Raw genomic sequence first — 18,217 nt, forward strand, 5'->3', positions numbered from 1 at the left:
GCATTCAGAGCAGAGGATCCTCAGGTAACCTGTGAGTCAGCAGTGTAACCTCTCTGAAAATAAACGAGTGAGCTTGGGTTAATAAAACACACAATAAAACAGAGACATCTTCATGAAATCAAAGGTGTGTGTGTGTGTGTGTGTGTGTGTGTGTGTGTGTGTGTGTGTGTGTGTGTGTGTGTGTGTGTGTTTTAAAAGTGTGGAGAGTTGGAGGAGAGATGGGGAGGGGTGATATGAAACAAAATTTAAACAACACAGAGTGCAAGAAGCTTGACATTTCCAAAGAAATAAACCATGATCAATGTGGCTGGACACAGGAAAGACAGGGGAAGAGAGGGATGATTAAAAGAGATGTGGATTTGAGTGCATGGGCTTCACTCTGAAGGAATTTAGTCCAAAGCAATAAAACTTTCTCTGCAAAGTTGCATATGAAGTGTAGGAGTTCAATGAAGATAAAAACCCATTAGAGGTGACATGTGAAGAATGGGTTTGAAAGTACATAGGCGGGAAGATGAAGAAAAAGTGGGATTGGGGACAGAATTGGATCATAACTTCCAGCTGCCCCCCAACTCTTATTTATTTATTTGTTTGGTTATTTGTTTATTCCTTCCTTTCTTTATGGTAATACTAGAGTTTGAAATTGGGGTTTTTCCCTGCTAGGCAGGGCCTCTACCTCTGAGCCATACCTTTTGTATGCTGATTATTTAAAATATAGGGTCTTCATTCTTGCCTGGGCATTCTGAAGTTTGATCCTCCTAATTTAGGCCTCCTGTAGTAGCTACAACGACACATGCCACCACGCCCAGCTTCTTTCTGCTCAGAAGAAGTCTCAGTCTTCCATGTTGGTAGGAAGCCAGGCATGGGCCATTGAATCTAGATATTGACTGAGATAGAAGTCTTTCATGAACTCCAAAGCTACCTTTAAATGATGGTCCTTCCTTCATCCTTCCAAATCATGGGCATTATAGGTTGTTTTTAATAATTTAATTTATAATAACAATTAAATAAAAATGTTTGCATTACTGTTATAGTTATAAATAGTGCTAAGGCTCCATTCTTTTTTGCTTTACTAAATTCTAGTATTGACTTCCTGTTATGGCAAAACATTATATGCTCCAACCTATTTATCACTATTCTTATAATCTTAAATTGATGATTATGTTATTAGGAAACGCTTTCCTATAAATTATATAATAAGATGTGACTTACAGGTTTTTTTTCATAAAATTATCATTTCCTGTGGGTTTCCTATGAGCCTTACTGCCCAGGCTGGCTTTGAACTGTGATTGTCAGATCTCAAACTCCTGAGTAACTAGATTTATATTGTTTTGAAGTCTTATAGTTTTCTTTGCAAATATACAAAGGATATTTATAGAAAGTAACAAAATATTGAGCAAAGAAAACTGCATTCCTAAGAAAAGTAAAAATAGAATATATGAGCATATTATAATGAAACTAAGCTAGAAATTAATTATAGGATGATAACTAGAAAAAATCCCCCTTATTAAGAGATTAAGAGAATGAATAAATTAAAATCACTTAAACTGGATGATCACAAAAATATAAGTATCAAAGTATGAGAAATTTATCAGAGTTTATATTTCAATAAATATGTACATCATAAATTGATAAGAAAGACAAAAGCATAAAACAATGGCTAGAGAATGAAGCACAAATTTTAAGAACTTGACAAATACACAGCAAATTCAACAGAAAGAAAACAACAAGGAAGAAAGATAAATAAAAAGAAATATAAATAGTATAAACAAAACCAAAAGTTAATTTATTTACTTTCACTGTTTTTATTATCTTTAAGAAGCTGTACAAAGGAGTTGCCATTTAATGAAGCACTTTGTGAATTATTTTTGTTTTATAAATAAATAAAATTACCAGACCCCCTCAAAACCTCATAAAGAAACAAGTAAGAGAAGATATAAATTTTATGTCAGAAATGACCAAAGGACAACATAGCATATCACACAGGCAATGATGAGATTGCTAGAGGGTATTTGCTTTATAACTGTTAAGTATAAAGCATTAAGTGTACAGTCCAGCTTCTAATCAGAGTCAAGATTTACCAAGGGAGGGAGGGAGGAAAAGAAAGCAGAAAAGAAGACAGGAAGGGCAATATAATACAGCAGTTAAAAAAGAAAAAAATCAATAATATTGTAATATTTATAATCAAATAATAATTGGCAATGTCTCAAAATATTGGAAAATATGTCACTTAAATAAGAAATGACCAAAGAAGCAGGCCCAGCAATTTTTAATGATAGAACTCATTGAAAAAGATAATAACATGAATATGAACATAAGCAGAGTCATGAGACAGCATGACAAGAATTAGAATATTAAAATTAAGCATGTTGACGTGTAGAATACAACATGCAAATGGAAACTATCCAAGGTAGCAACAACACATTACCAGATACTGAAGAGGAAAAGATCAGTGAACATGAACACTGAAAACAGAGAAACACTGCAAACAAAATGAGTACAACACCGGAGACCTACTTTGTAACATCAAGTATCATAACTCAGCATTGCAAGAGAGAAAAACTGAAAAGGTTGAAAAATACGATGTTCCTTTTTTTTTGTTTGCAATTTGAGAAATATCTATCAATTCCTCTTGATTATAGTCTTTTTTTTAAAGATGGAAAATTTATTTCAATTAAATAGATGCTCGGTGGAAAAAAATTAGGAATTTGAAAAAGAAAACTTCTGAAAATTAATAAGAATTGGAGATGCATTAATATAATGTGCCTAATTCATTTGGAAAAAAAGAATAAAAAATTTGTGTGACAGGGATTATCTTCTTGTTCTTGCTATAATAAAATAACATACAGAGTGCTATAAGGTAACTGAAAATGGGGATCTTATGGTAAAAATATTGCATAGGTCTCCCTTGCCTAAAATTAAGATGTAGGCTTCATTCTGAAGGGTTGAATAGAACCCACTTTCTTGTCTTTCCCAGGCTCTATAGTTTCTCCAAAATTCCAATGATGATCTTAGCCTTTGCCCCGCCTCACTCTGCCCTTTACTCTCTTCCCCCCATCTTTCACTTACAAAGATCCTGATAGTTCACTTGCATAAGCTAGAAGAACCATCTCATTTTAAGGTCTTCTTAACAAAATAAGTTCGATCTTCCACCTTAAGTCCTCCTTTGCAATGTTATACAACATATTCGTGGATTCTTGAAGGATAGCCATAGACATACGGGGCGATCCCTATTCTACTTGTGAAATCTGCACATGAAGAAGTTTAATGAGTTCCTACAAGGCTAAACATAAATAATCCACATCAAGATTCATCATAGGACAATGATTGAAAATATAAATGTGGGTAGAACAAAGATGAAAAGAAAGTCTGTGTGTGTTGGCAGAATCTTTAATGCCAGACGATCGTGAAGGGATATCTTTAAGATGATGAAAGAAAAAGTCAACTTAAAATTGTATACCTCAATATAGATCTTTCCATGAAGATATCTTTGAAAATGAAAGAAACATACAAATCCTTAGCTTAGAGAATTTATCAGTAGTTGAACTCCAGTATAAAAATAGTCTTTAAAAGAAAAAAAAAGTTTAAGGATAGGGAAAATAATACAAGATAACAATAGAATCTATGCAAACGAATGAAGAGCAGTAGAAATTGTCCAGATTATGGTACATTTCTCATCCTCTATTTAAAAAAGTTATAGAATAATGGCTATATGTTTAGATGTGGAGGTGGGAGGGAAGGGATGGTAGGGGAAAATAAAGAAGCAGGCAACAATGCTTGATAAGAAATGTACTCATTACCTTGCTCATGTAACTGTAACCCCTCTGTACAGTATTTTCACAATAAAAAACTTATAAAAATAGCAACAGTAGGTTTTGGCTGGTTTAATTTAACTATAAGTAAGATACAAGAAGACAGAACAAAACAAAGGAAAGAAAGGAGAAGTAAATTTCAGGCATTTGTGTTTTACATAGACTGCTCTAAGTACCCTCTAAGGGTAGTTAGTAATAAGTGAAAATACAGGTTGTATTAAGGAAACACTAAAACAAAAGGGAAGTTAGGGCATATAAGACAATAATGGAGATAAAACTGAGCCATAAAAATACCCAAAAGGGCCAGGTGCCAGTATCTCATACCCATAATCTTAGCTATTCAAGAGGCTGAGATCTGAGGATCTTGGCTCAAAGCCAGCCCAGTCAGCAAAGGCCTTTGAGACTCTTTTCTCCAATTAACCCCCAGAAAACTGGAAGTGTCACTGTGGCTTGAAAAGGTAGAGGGCTAACCTTGAGCAAAAAAACTCTGGGACAGCACCCAGACCCTGAGTTCAAGTCCCACGACAACAACGACTATCACCACCAACAACCAAAACCAAATCAAACAGTGGAAACAATGAAAAATGAACAAATAGACTATGGGACACATGGAGAACAAATACCACAGTTAGGTTCAATGATAACAGGTAAGTATAAAAGAATGGAAGAAGGTATACAATGAAATCTCAAATGACAGAAGTTTGACAGGCAATGTTCATATCAGCCAAAGAACATTTCAGAACAGGAAATTTTACCAGGGTTAAGAAGAGACAGTCCACTCTGGTAAAAGGGAACATTCAGCAGGAGGAGAAAAAGTCTTAAATGTGTTAATAGCATAAAAGAACTCCAGAACACAAAAGCAAAAAAAAAAAAAAGAGAGATCAAGTTAAAATGCATAATAATTAGTGAGGATCTCCATACTCCTTTTTCAATACTTAGTACAAATAGATGGAAAAGCAATAAAATATACAATAAATAAACTACATTTATCTACATGACATTTTAGTGCCCTCACTTCTAGTGCTATAGTGAAGTGCAGCAGATGGACCTGAACTTCAAGAGCACTGAAGACTACAGAACATTCTAGCAATTTAGAGAATTAATTGATTATTTTCTGACTACCATAGAATTGTACTACAAATAACAGCACAGCCATGTCAAAATCCCAATATCACTTTTCCCAATATCACTTTTTTAAAAAATTCGTTTCCAAAACAAAAAACCCCTGAAGGCTAAGAAAAAAGAAGATGAGGTCAGTTAGAAAACATTTTGGCTTCAATGATTTTTTTAAAAAACAATATTGAAATTACTGTTATATAAATGTCTGTTAAAAAAGTATCAAAAAGGAAGTTCTAGAATTGTATTCTTCAATTGGGAGAAAAAGGGTCTCAAGTTCACAAGCCTGGACATGAAGAAATAAGAAAGAGATGAGCAACTTAAATTCAAAATAGGTAACACAGAAATTTTCCTTTAAGGTATACATCGTATACATATATACATTCTTATGTGTTACTAAAATTGATAAGTGATAACTTTAATAGTCTTATCATGTACATAGAAACACATTCTGCCACTTTAGACTTTCTCATGAAGAAATGACAATCAAACTAGCTTCACCAGTGAATCTGCCATTTATTCTTAGGACCTATCCTGGAGAAGAGAAAATAGAACATTTCCTAGCTGATTCCAAAAGCCATTTTAAATCCGGACTTGAAATCCTGACAAGATGTTAAAGAAAGAAGACATACAGGCTAATTTCATTTTAAAAAAACAAGAAAAATAATAAAAAGCAGGTATCAGATTTTGCCCAATACTGAGTATGATAGGTAATATAACCACATTATGTTTTTTTTTCCCCAGGAATGTGAACTTTTCTTAAAATTTAAAACAAAGTATAGCCAGGCACCAATGGTTCACACCTAGAATCATAGCTACTCAGGAGGCTGAGGTCTGAGAGTCCCCCAGTCCTGGGGATAAAAGAGGAGGGAAAAAAAAGCAAACAATGTAACTAAGATTATTGACAGAACAGAGAGAAGAGTTGTAATTCTCTGAATAGATGCAGAAAAATAATTACAAAATTCTAATGCCTTTATGCTTGAAGAATATCTTTGGGAAACGTAGAATAATTTTTTATTTTTACTTTCATTCTTTTACTGTTTCTTTTCTTCCTTCTTTCCCTTCCCTTCTATTTCCTCTGTCTTTTTTCTTTATTTCTCCCTTTCCCTTTCCCTTTCCATTTCGCTTCCCTTCCATCGTTCCTGATGGTCTTGCTATGTAGTCCAGACTGGCCTCTCTAACCCCCTCATGTGAGTGGATTATAGGTATGAGACATCACACCTGAGCCCAAACCAAACATTTCTTCATCTGCTGAATCTCAAAATCATTCACAACTAGCCTCATAATGACAACATATCAAAATCTTTTGCATTGAGATCATGAAGAGATAGACAGATGTCAGCTTTCACAACTTCTATGAAATATTTTATTAGCAATGATGCAAGAAGAAAAATTAAAGGTGTCAAAGATTTTGAAGAAGAAATCAGGTGATCATCATATGCTGATGGTATATCCATGTAACACATAAAAGACATCAAATCTAAAGTTAAATTAGTAGTATTCATTGATGAATTAAACAAATTCTCATTAAATTTAAAATTAACTATATTTCTCTACAATAGAAATAAAAACATTCTAAAACAAAATACAAAGGTTATAGCATTCTGAATAATTCTAAGCAAGAAGAAATAATATTTAAATAGAGAAAATTCTTAAATATCATTGAGAGAAATTAAAGATGAACTAAGTGTGAGTGTTTATGAATGAGATGCTATATCAAGCCAATTATGGTTAATTAACCTACTGATGTATAAGAATAATGAAGTCTCAAACACATAGTACATTGTACCTACTTCATAGAAGATATATTAATTTCTAAGTTCATATGAAGATAAAAATAACCAAAATTTCATAGCTTCTAGAAAGTACTGAGGTTTAAACTCAGGGACTGAATTGGATGGTCCTTTCACTTGAGCAACACCTCCACCTGTACTTTTTGCTTGTTATTATGAAGATGGTATCTTGTGCCTGAAACTGTGATATTCCAGATCTCAGCCTCTGTAGCCAGGAAGATAGACATGAGCCACTTGTGCCTTACTCCAAAGCTATTCTTAAAAAAGCAGCAACAATAAGAAGGAAAGATTTGCTTTATTATGTACAAATATTATAAATCTATGTTAATTAGAACTATGTAATGCTACTTCAAGAAAATAAAAATCAGTGGATATAATTTTGCTACCAGGTGCCATTTCTTTTCTTTCTTTTTCTCTCTCTCTTTCTCTCTCTCTCTCTCTCTTTCTCTCTTCCTTTCTTTCTCTCTTCCTTCCTTCCTTTCTTTCTTTCTTTCTTTCTTTCTTTCTTTCTTTCTTTCTTTCTTTCTTTCTTTCTTTCTTTCTTTCTTTCTTTCTCTTTCTTTCTTTCTTTCTTTCTTTCTTTCTTTCTTTCTTTCTTTCTTTCTTTCTTTCTTTCTTTCTTTCTTCATTTTTGTTTCTCCCTCCCTCTTTCCTCCCTCCCTCCCTCCCTCCTTCATTCTTTCTTTTCTTTTTTAAGTTAATTTTATTTTTTGCCAGTCCTGGGGCTTAAACTCAGGTCCTGGGCACTGTCCCTAAGCTTCTTTTGCTCAAGGCTAGCACTTGAACCACAGCATCCCTTTCGGCTTTTTCTGTTTATGTGGTACTGAGGACACGAACCCAGGCTTCATGCATGCTAGGCAAGCACTATACTACTAAGCCACATTCTCAGCCCTCTTCCTTCCCTCCTTCCTTCCTTCCTTCCTTCCTTCCTTCCTTCCTTCCCTCCTTCCTTCTTTCCTTCCTCCCTCCCTTTCTTTTCTTTCTTCTTTCTGTCTGCTGTCTGTCTCACCCTCCCTTTCTCCCTCTCTTTTTCCCTCCCTCCTTCCTTTCTTTTCTCCTTCCTTCCTCTCTCTTTCTATCTTCCCCCTCTCTCTTTCTTTCTCCCCCCTCACTCTTTCTCTTTTGTGCTGAGGTTTCAACCCAGGGCTTTCTGCATGATAAATAAACTCTTATTAGTTGAGCAACAGCTCCAAGGCTTCTGTGCTTTAGTTACTTTGCAGATAGGCTCTGACTTTTTTTGTTTTTAATAACCTTTATTTAACATGTATATTACAGAAAAGATATATTAGTAAGGAACGAAGTATTACAGCCACAAGCATTTCAGTTGGACATGACTGGCTCTCGTGGTTTTTGAGGCTAGTCTGGGACCACAGTCCTCCTTCCTATTCTTCTCACAGAGCATAGTGCTGATTACAGAAGTGTACCATCCCACTTCTCTGATTCGGTCATGCCAATTTTTCACCTAGGCTGATATTGAATATTTATTCTCCTGATCCCTACCCCAACCAAGGAGCTCGAATTACTAGCAGGAACCATTGGTTCATTTTTGGATAAAATAATGACTCAGAGAAGTCACTATATATATATATATATATATATATATATATATATTCTTTGTGTGAAGATAGCCTCATGGAGGTGGGCATATGTGGTTCTTGGCCACCATTTTGTCTCTGTGGTATATGGTCATCTTACACAGACATGTCTGCTGAGTTTCATCAAGGTGCCATGGCCTCTAGCCTAAATCTAAGTGTTCTCCGTCCTTCTTTTGCTCTTTACCTGCCGTCCGCTAGCTCTACCCTCCCTAAGGTTTTCACATTTCCCTCCTCTCCTCTCCTCTCCTCTCCTCTCCTCTCCTCTCCTCGCCTCTCCTTTCCTCTCCTCTCTTTTTCTCTTCTTTTCTCCCCCCTCTGTCTGTCTCTCTCTCCTTTCTGTCTCTCCCTCCCTCTCTGTCTCTGTCTGTCTGTCTGTCTGTTTCTGTCTGTCTGTCTGTTTCTGTCTGTCTGTCTTTCTGTCTGTCTGTCTCTCTCTTCCCTGAAATAAACTGAAACATGGCCCAAACCTATAACCAAGAGACTTCTTATTTAGCAATAGGGATTCTGTTGGTACCAAGGGAGAGGAGAGGCCCCAGTAAGAAGTTAGGTAGGCTTCCTTGGTGAGGGGCATAGCTCTGCTCACTTGCGGTGCATGCGCTCTTCTTGTTCTCACGTCATAAAACTAACCTGAGATTGGTTTCTATTATGAAAATACTGTACAGAGGGGTTACAGTTACATAAGCAAGGTAATGAGTACATTTCCTATCAAGGATTGTTGCTTCCTCCTTTGTTTTTCCCCTACCATCCCTTCCCTCCCACCTCCCAACTCCTCCCTCCCTCCCCCACTCCTCCCTCCCTCCCCCCCACAAGTTGTAAAGTTCTTTTTCAGCATAGTGTCTTGTACATCTCGTTGTTACAGTGGGTCAACCTGCATCCCTATTTAACCTTGCACCTTGTTTATATACTTTTCTGATTTGGGGAGGGGAAGGGAAAAAACAAAATGCTTAAACCTGAGATTGTTATTTGCCTCTGCCTGCCTCATCAGAACCAAGGACAAGGACGCCAGAGCTTGGACTCTCCAAAGAACATGCCTGATATTGTTTTATGCCATTGTTTTCCTGCATCAATTCTCTCCTTTGCCCACCTAGATTATTGACTGTATGTTTTACTTTGGAAAGAAACTGGTTTTATATTATCGTGAGTTTTTTCTCTAAAGCATATATATATATATATATATATATATATATATATATCACATATATAGTGAATGTGTGTGAGTGTGTACATAATTTAATTATTTGCATATTGATATTTTAGTAATGTTTTGCTTTTGAAATTCAAAACAACTAGGACACTTTTTTCCTCCCTAAGACCATATATTAAACAACATACGGTTACTCAATAGATGTAGTTATATCTGGATGTATCTGTTTGTATTTTTTTTAATCTAGTAATATGTTTAAATGTAGGAGTGGAGTAGAAATGAATCAACAGCAAATGATGGAGTACAGTTGAAGGAAAACTTTCATTTTTATAACCCAAATATTGGTATCAGTCCTAAGCATCAAACACCATGCCTTGTGTCTTTTATACAGTGTCTCCTTTCAGCTCTACAAAATATTCATGATAAGCTGGGCACCAGTGGCTCATGCCTGTAATCTTAGCTACTCAGGAGGCTGAGATCTGCAGTTTGCTGGTTGAAGACAGTTTAGGCAGGATAGTCCAATTAATCACCAAATAGCTGGAAATAGAGCTGTGACTCAAGTGATAGAGTATTAGCCTTGAGTAAAAATCTCAAGGACAGTACCCAGGCCCTGAATTCAAGCCCCAGGACTGGTACCAAAAACAAATGAAACATTCATAGTATGATTTAAATAATTATATGTATATAAATACCTTACATAATGAATAATTAAAACAACCCTTTAACTGTAAAAAGTAAGAACACTAAGATTTGGACTATGGGGAGTAAATTGAATATGAATGTGGTAGACTGGTTAGAACCAGCCATGAGCAAGTGTGTCTGACATGACAGTCAGGTTAGAATATAGGATTCCAGATGCTTCCTTTGCTACAAAGTGATCAGTGAGGTATCAGGTATATTCACTTTAATTTCAATGAAGCTGTTCACCTCTGTGGAGACAGACATATAATTCAAGGAAGTTTTCACAAATTAATTATCTGATCCTTCAAAGAGAGAAATAAGTGCTAGGTACTAAATAATGTGATAAAAAATAAATTATACCTATGGGAAATAAATTGCTAGGCATTATTGCTTTGACTGAGTGCTTCAAATGATTCAGAGAGCAAATTCATTCAAACAACTTGCACGGATCTGGAATATTTTAACAGTAAAGGAATAAGAAATATTTAGAAAGTAATTCTTTCAAAGAACTCAACTCTTTCTTATGGCTTATAAAGGGAACAATAAAGAAATGAAATTGGTTAAATGCAAAAAAGGAATAAAGGAAGATTTACTGGGAAAATATGGTGTTTATTGATTTGGACTTCAGGCTCTTCTGAGTTGAACATCATTCTGAAATGAGGAAAGAGGGATTTTCACTTTTACTTGATGATATTTGAAATCTAAAAATAAATACATGGCAACTAGTAGAGCTTAATGTTCACAGTTAACATCAACATAGGTGACCACAGTCTAGGAACTAGAGTATGACCAATAACGTCACATGTCCCTGTGTGCTCTTTCAATGTCTCAAGGTGACATACCCTCCCTTATCATTCTTTTGCTTTATTAAATATCTTTATCACACATATAAATTTACTGAGCAATAAGGTATTTAGTTTTGTCTGTTTCTGAGCTTGAGAAAATATGCCGTATATTCTTGGGACTTTTTTAGACTCAGGAATTATTTTTGATCTATTTATTATGTTACACATAGCTATAGTCTATAACTTTTAATGATTATATAGTATTTCACTATAGGAAGATACATAACCTTTTCAAAAGCTTTACTGTGGCTGAACTTCTAGCTTGTTCTCGATTTCTCTAACATGCCTGGGTACTTCCATGAATATTATTCTGCCTCAAATGCAATCTATCATACAGTTCTCAGGTTTTATGTGAACAATGAAAGAGAGTCCAGATTTTTATTAAATAAAGGATTTGAGGAGGCTGAGAGGAAGCTGTGTAGTGAGATGTGTTCTCACACTATCTAGAAAGAATTGAACATAGGATTTTTATGAATGTTTCTTCTCTTCAGAGCTCTTCCTCTAAAAATGTCTAAAATAAAATGATCAAAATGGAACAAAATGGCAATCTAAAGTCCTGAATAGCTTCTATCATGCTGTAATTGCTTCTGAGAAGTTTTCTATAATGTTTTATTGGTTATTCCGCTGCTGTATTATTTTGTTTTAATTTAGTGCTGTCATGTGAATGATAAGCAGTCAAGGCTGAAAATTTCCTGCTTTGCGATTCCCAGAATGTTAATAATTATACTAATTAGCAATTCACCACAAACAGGTCTCAGTCATGTCTGCTTAGTTCTGTCATATTTGCCACATTTTCAGATCCTGAGTAAATTCCAAGTTACTGTTTTGGTTTCAGAAATTCTCCTGTGTGGACAACACTTCTCCTTGAATTCATTCAGGTTGAAAAGAAAGCAAAGATGAGTGAGGAGGTAAAGAAAGATGAAAGCATAACTTCTCCGAAGGAAGAAATATATATTCACTCTTCTCACCCTTGACTGTAATTATGAATAAGGTGAGTTAGGATGGCAGTGTTCAGGTTTAATGCACAGCCAGCAATCTATAAAGTATAAAATAACTTTGCCTGAAAAATTAAATACCAGGTATCATTTTGGGGGAAGATCATTCTCAAGTGGCTGACAACCAAGACATTAGTCCCCATTAATCAGGGCTAACATTTTCTTTCTTTCTTTCCTTTCTTTCTTTCTTTCTTTCTTTCTTTCTTTCTTTCTTTCTTTCTTTCTTTCTTTCTTTCTTTCTTTCTTTCTTTCTTTCTTCCTTCCTTCCTTCCTTCCTTCCTTCCTTTCTTTCTTTCTTTCTTTCTTCCTTCCTTCCTTCCTTCCTTCCTTCCCTTTCTTCCCTTTCTTTCTTTCTTTCTCTTTCTTTCTTTCTTTCTTTCTTTCTTTCTTTCTTTCTTTCTTTCTTTCTTTCTTTCTTTCTTTCTTTCTTTCTTTCTTTCTTTCTTTCTTTCTTTCTTTTTTTCTTTCCTTCAGGTTTGAGGCCAGGACTCGAACTTGGTACCTGATGCTTTTGCTCATGGACTAGTGCTGTTCAAACTAAGCCATGCCTCCAACCCTTAGTGCTAACATTTTAAATACCCGGGAAGGACTCTTGTTTCCTCGCTTACATATCTTGGGTAAAGTCCTGTTCTTTTAGAGTATATCACCACTTCTTGAAAACACTATTAGTTAATCTGACCCCAAACTGAAAAACTATCCTACCTATTCTGCTATTATTATTAAGTTTACAGAATAATGGTTTTACCAAGACATTGCCATATTTTCATATTATCTATTTCAATCACATTCACCCCATATCATTTGGACCCATATCATTTAGACCCCATATTGTTGGTTTCCTCTCTCCTCTAGTTGACGGCTTTCTGTTTCTCTCTCTCACTCTCTCTCTCTCTCTCTCTCTCTCTCTCTCTCTCTCTCTCTCTCTCTCTCTCTCTCGCTCTCTTTTAATAATCAACATTTCACAGGCAAGAGAAATATATACAATATTTGTTGTTCTGAATCTGGTTTATATCAGTCAACCCAATGATTTCCAGTTCGTTCTGCTTTCTTGCAGATGACATCATTTTGTACTTTCTAGGTTCATCTACTGGCTGACATATAGGCAGATTCCATGACTTGGCTATAATGAATTGTGCAACAATAAATGTGAGTGTAGAGATTTCACTGTTGTGGCTGACATTGATTCCTTTGAGAATATACGCGGACGTGGTATAGCAAGATCATATGACAATTCTATTTTTAGTATTTCAAGAAGCCTCAACACTGATCTCTCTAGTTTCTGCCTATTTTACTTCCCCTCCTCAACCAAGATAGTAAGTTAAGGTTATGTCTTTGTAGCACTTAGGTCACTCATCTGACTTTCTCCTTTTTTTTATTAACGTCTCAAATTCTTTAAGACGTATCTGCCTCTATATCGAGCAAAACTCAAGTCTCCAGGACTTTCTTGCTCAGGCTCGCTCATATCCTCAGAATTCAGACTCCTGAGTAGCCAGGATGACAGGTGTGAGCCACTTCCACTCAGCTAATTGTTTCTTTTGTTGTGCAGAAACTTTTTTTTAAGCATAACATATTTCTTTAATCAAAGTTTTATGTGACACAGAGACTTAAGAAATTAGGACCCAAAGACAAGGATAACTTTAGTTTTATGCCTAGATTTACTGAAGATGGACATCTATATAGACATGTGATTATGGTACCTCGCCACATCCCTCTAATCCTATTTTCCCCCACATTTCTCCCTAAACCTAATAATTTCTGGTTTGCCAAATTCTCCTTTGCTGTTGTTTGATGTTGAGTAGATTGTATTTGTTGAACTAGATTGTATCTGCAGACTTTTGACTGTGCAACTACAGGACTTTGGTTGATGCTTGCCTTAAAATAGTGTTCTAGCACAAAATTTGTGTTACTTTTATACCAAGTGGGCAGAACAAGCCAGAAAAACACAAGAAAAATGGCAAGTCCAGGTAGCTCAACCCCCACTCATGATAATCAGAAACTTTTTTATTTGGTGTAGTCCCATTTGTCCATTCTTGCTCCTATTTTCCAGGCTACTAGAGTCTTATTTAGAAAACAATTACTTATATCTATATTTTCCTGAACTTTCCCTACATTTTCCTTTAGCAATTTCAAGGTTTTAGGTTTTATATTAGGATCTTTGATCTACTTGGGGTTGGTTTCGTGCAGAGTGAGAGCTATATCAATTTAGAGTGAGTAAGTATTTAGACTTTCTCATGTTTTCCTTTTAGAATAATACCCACTCATCTCCCACTGCAAGCATAGTTTAAACGTTTTTTAATGGCCAGGGGAGAGCAAAATACATTTCACTCACTTAAGCAGAGCTTCAATACTAATAATAATAACAACCAGCATCTCCTTGGCTGACGTTCCAACCCACCCACTACCTTCCATGACAGACCTTTGTGAGTATCTGTCTGGGACCATACTGACCTTAGGGCCTAGGAAAGGGCAGAGACTAAGGCAGACCCTACAATTGATCCGATGGGAGATTGGTTGTAGTTTGGTGATAGAGGCAAATGTTTTCCAAACACTTTTCTAATCATTATTGTGATCAGGGAGTAGAAAATATGGGAATAGAAAACCAGAAGAACACAAAATGTGGGGGTGATCTGAGTAAGCTTGTGTCTTGATGTTGTTTCTGATAACTAGAAAGCTCTTCCACCATCATTTATCTAGCTTATTTTTCAGATTTCAGCCTATCACTTTTTAGAGCTATGCTTAACTTCCTCCACCACTCAACCCCAGGCTCATCTAAATTAGATTCATATTTTTGTTTCTCTTAGAATCTTGTTGTTTGTTCAAACCAATTGCCATAATTACATTCTATGTGGATTTACTATAATTATTTGTTTGTATTTCCCAATGGATTTCAAATTTTATGAGAAGTGAATTCTACATTTCTTTTACTCACATATTTAAGTTTTAAAGAATACCTGAATAAGTGAACAATCTGAGATTTAATAAAAGTGGATTTGAGGAGGGCAGGTAGATAGACAGTAGGGGTAAGGGTATATTCTAGACAGACAGAATAGATTGGGTAGAAACCCCTGAAATGCCATAAACATAAATGCTTATTTTTGATAAAATTCCTGTAGTGGAGTCAAGAAGCAAATAAAAAGAATGTACAAGACAGGGCTGGAGGACATGGAATACATTCCACTCCCCAGAGCCATTAGAACCTTGCAAGATGTTCAAACTATCTGTAATATTTGTGGGTATGGATAAATGTTCATACATATGTATGAGATAGGTAGACCGCTAGATAGATGATAGTTGATGGATGGATAATAGATTCATCCTACAAATAAACCTGCATTCTTCTCTACCTCAAATACTGAAGACAGACAGACAGACAGGTTAATAGATAGATATTTCTTAATTCAGCTATTTGAAAAATAATGTTTTAAAAGGAAATAACTGCTGGAGATTATAGAACAGGCAAAATGAGTTAGTAAAGAAGAAACGATGGTGCATTCGAACATTAAAATTGAGCAAGACTTTCCATATGCCTCAGTAACCTGTTGGGATTTCCCAACAGCCATGTATTAAGAGGATAACCACTCAAGAAATGCAGCTTAGTGACTTTTGTAATGTTTTACTACCATGATTCTCCAAAATTAGGAATGCTGTTATCATATAACAATGATGCTTGAATACAGAATTTCCCTCCTAAGCTCTGCCTTGCCAGTTAGTTTCTGTCTGAGAAAGTTTGGACATACACACAGTCATAATCATAATGTATACAATTACTTTCATATACAAAGGGGATTTGCGATTATATTTTAATGTGTCTAGGCTTTGATATTCAAATTCTGAAAATTAAACTTCCAAGTCAAAGTGATTCATTGTGTGGTGAGTTGATGATGTTTGGGCCATGGCCATAGGCAGGCATGTGCTGTATTTACCCTATCCGCTGTGACAATGAATGACAAGATAAACAGGGAAAGGTGCTATAAACAGAAGCATTGGCATTTTGGGGTTTTCTCCTCTTACATCTCAGCTTATGAGATCTCCTGAGATCTTTTTGTTCAGCAGTGAAATCTGTGTTTTCTACATTTTATATCAGTAAAAGAGCAAGAAGCTTTTATTTTTTCTTTCCTCCCCCTCAAGGCTAGCACTCTACCACTTGAGCCATAGCTTCACTTCTGGCTTTTAGGGGTAAGTGGGGATAAAAGTCTCATAGACTTTCCTGGCCAGTTGGCTTAAAACCATGATGATCTTCAGATTTCAGCCTTCTGAGTAGGTAGGATTACAGGTGTGAGCCACTAGCATCAGGCTAGAGCAGAAAGCTTTCTTTAAAAATATATATATGTTTTTATTGTAAAGGTACTGTTCAGAGGGGTTACAGTTACAAGAGTAAGATAATGAGTACACTCAGGAAGCTTTCTTATTGGGTGACCTCTTGTGAAGTCCTGGACCTCTGAAGCATCCCTCATTTTATTATTCAGGGAGATAAAATGTAGTTACTGTGAGTGAGCTTGTTATCAGACACTAAGTCTCCGAAGGTGTGCAGATACACATTCCCATCTGTTTGTCAGATAACAGTCTCAAATGCATCATTGGACCTGTCAGAGTCCATATTCTTTGAGACTGTTACTTTGTTAGTGCCACACAGACAATACCTTCATGCAAGGGTGTTAGTTATGTTTTGGAATATTCCCAATCTGTGACATAATGCCAACAGGTACTAGCTAACATTGATAAAAGCTTATTTTGTCCTAATTCCTATGCACGTATGTTTACAACTTTGGTACTGGGGTGGGAGGTGGGGGGAATTGGGTGGAGGGGTGGGGGGAGGATGGGAAGGGATGGGAAAGGGAAACAAAGGAAGAGGCTACAATGCTTGATAAGAAATGTACTCATTATCTTGCCCATGTAATTGTAACCCCTCTGTACAGTATTTTCACAATAAAAAAAAGAAAGTAAATGAAAGCATAGAAAGTAAATGCAGAAGAGGAAACTGTGAAGCAAAGAAGTCATCCGAGCTCTTGGAGCCGGAATTTGAATCTGAGCCCTGATTCCAAGATTGTCTCTCTTGAAGTCTGTATCACACTGCTACTAATAGGGTAAGATGTAGTTTGTTGATGACACTCTAATGAACACTTTTAATTTAATGATTATCCTTAAATAGTTGCACAAGGGAGGTGCCATTTAACAAAGCAGTATATGACTACAATGCATCTTGCTCTGTGTCACCATCTTGAAAAATCTCAATCTCATCCTCCTTTGACCCATCCATTCTCTTATTTTCTTAATACCATAGCATACACAGTGGATTCTTGACTGCATTCTACCCCCCTGCTTACCCGTTCATTTGTTTACCCCTCTCCCCTTGATCCCACATTCCTTTGCAATTATCCATTTCTTGGTGCCTATGTTGTTGGATTTTGACTTCGTCTAGATTCTAAAAGAATGGTAGTATTTGAGTCCTCCTTGGCATCTATTTTAATTCAATTAACTCATTTGTAACCGCTGGCATACCACCCAGTGTGTTTACTTATAGACTTATAGGCAAATTATGTCTACCACTAATGAGAGAAACCATGCACCCTTTGTTTCTCTGGGTCAAGCTTAGTTCACTTCATATAATTCTTTCATTCCTTTATGAATGGTACAGTATCACTCATTCTAATGGATGGGTGACATTTGATTGTGTATTCACAAGCTTGGAGACCCAACAACCTAATGACTTTCCATCAGATCTCTCCTCTCAAAGTCTCCACCACCTCAGCACGCTTGCCCTGGGGAATCGGGTCTCCTGCACATGAGTTTCTGGGAACAAACTTAACAGTCAGATCAAAGGTAAGAATGATCTTGGAGGAAGTTTCTGAAAGCCCTTTCCAAAGAAAGTTACCAAACAATTAAATCTCTCCATGAAAGATTCACTTGTCCACTTGGAAAGTGTGTTTTGGGAAGTTCCCTATTATAACAATAGTAAGTAAAGTGACATAAACAACACTGCATTTACTATGAAGACCTCCAGATTGCTGCTTGCTAACTAGACTGAGTCCATAAGGAAATGACTTAAATTCATTAACATTACTTTTCTCCTTACAAAGTCCAAGTTTATATAGTATAAAAATATACCTAAGCCAGAAGAAGAAATTCTTGTAAAAATCTACTACTATCCACATTTTTAATATCTATTATCTATTTTCTAAACAGTTATGTACATATTATTGGATAATGTTTCTCATGCATTTTGAAGATCTCTCAGTGAC

General features: G+C 35.8%; 1 long non-coding RNA gene across 1 annotated transcript in view; it reads left to right on the forward strand.

The window, feature by feature from the left end:
- The window catches only part of LOC138817000 (uncharacterized), an 81,439-nt gene extending 64,383 nt beyond the window's left edge, over positions 1–17,056 (forward strand). Inside the window, exons 2-3 of the long non-coding RNA XR_011368748.1 lie at positions 11,819–11,974; positions 16,895–17,056. This is a non-coding gene — a long non-coding RNA (uncharacterized lncRNA). The remainder of the gene's footprint in view (positions 1–11,818; positions 11,975–16,894) is intronic.
- Positions 17,057–18,217: the final 1,161 nt, after the last annotated feature.

The sequence above is a fragment of the Dipodomys merriami genome, unplaced genomic scaffold (genome assembly GCF_024711535.1).
Source record: "Dipodomys merriami isolate MVZ:Mamm:240054 unplaced genomic scaffold, mDipMer1.0.p SCAF_7, whole genome shotgun sequence".
Taxonomy (NCBI): Eukaryota; Metazoa; Chordata; class Mammalia; order Rodentia; family Heteromyidae; genus Dipodomys; species Dipodomys merriami.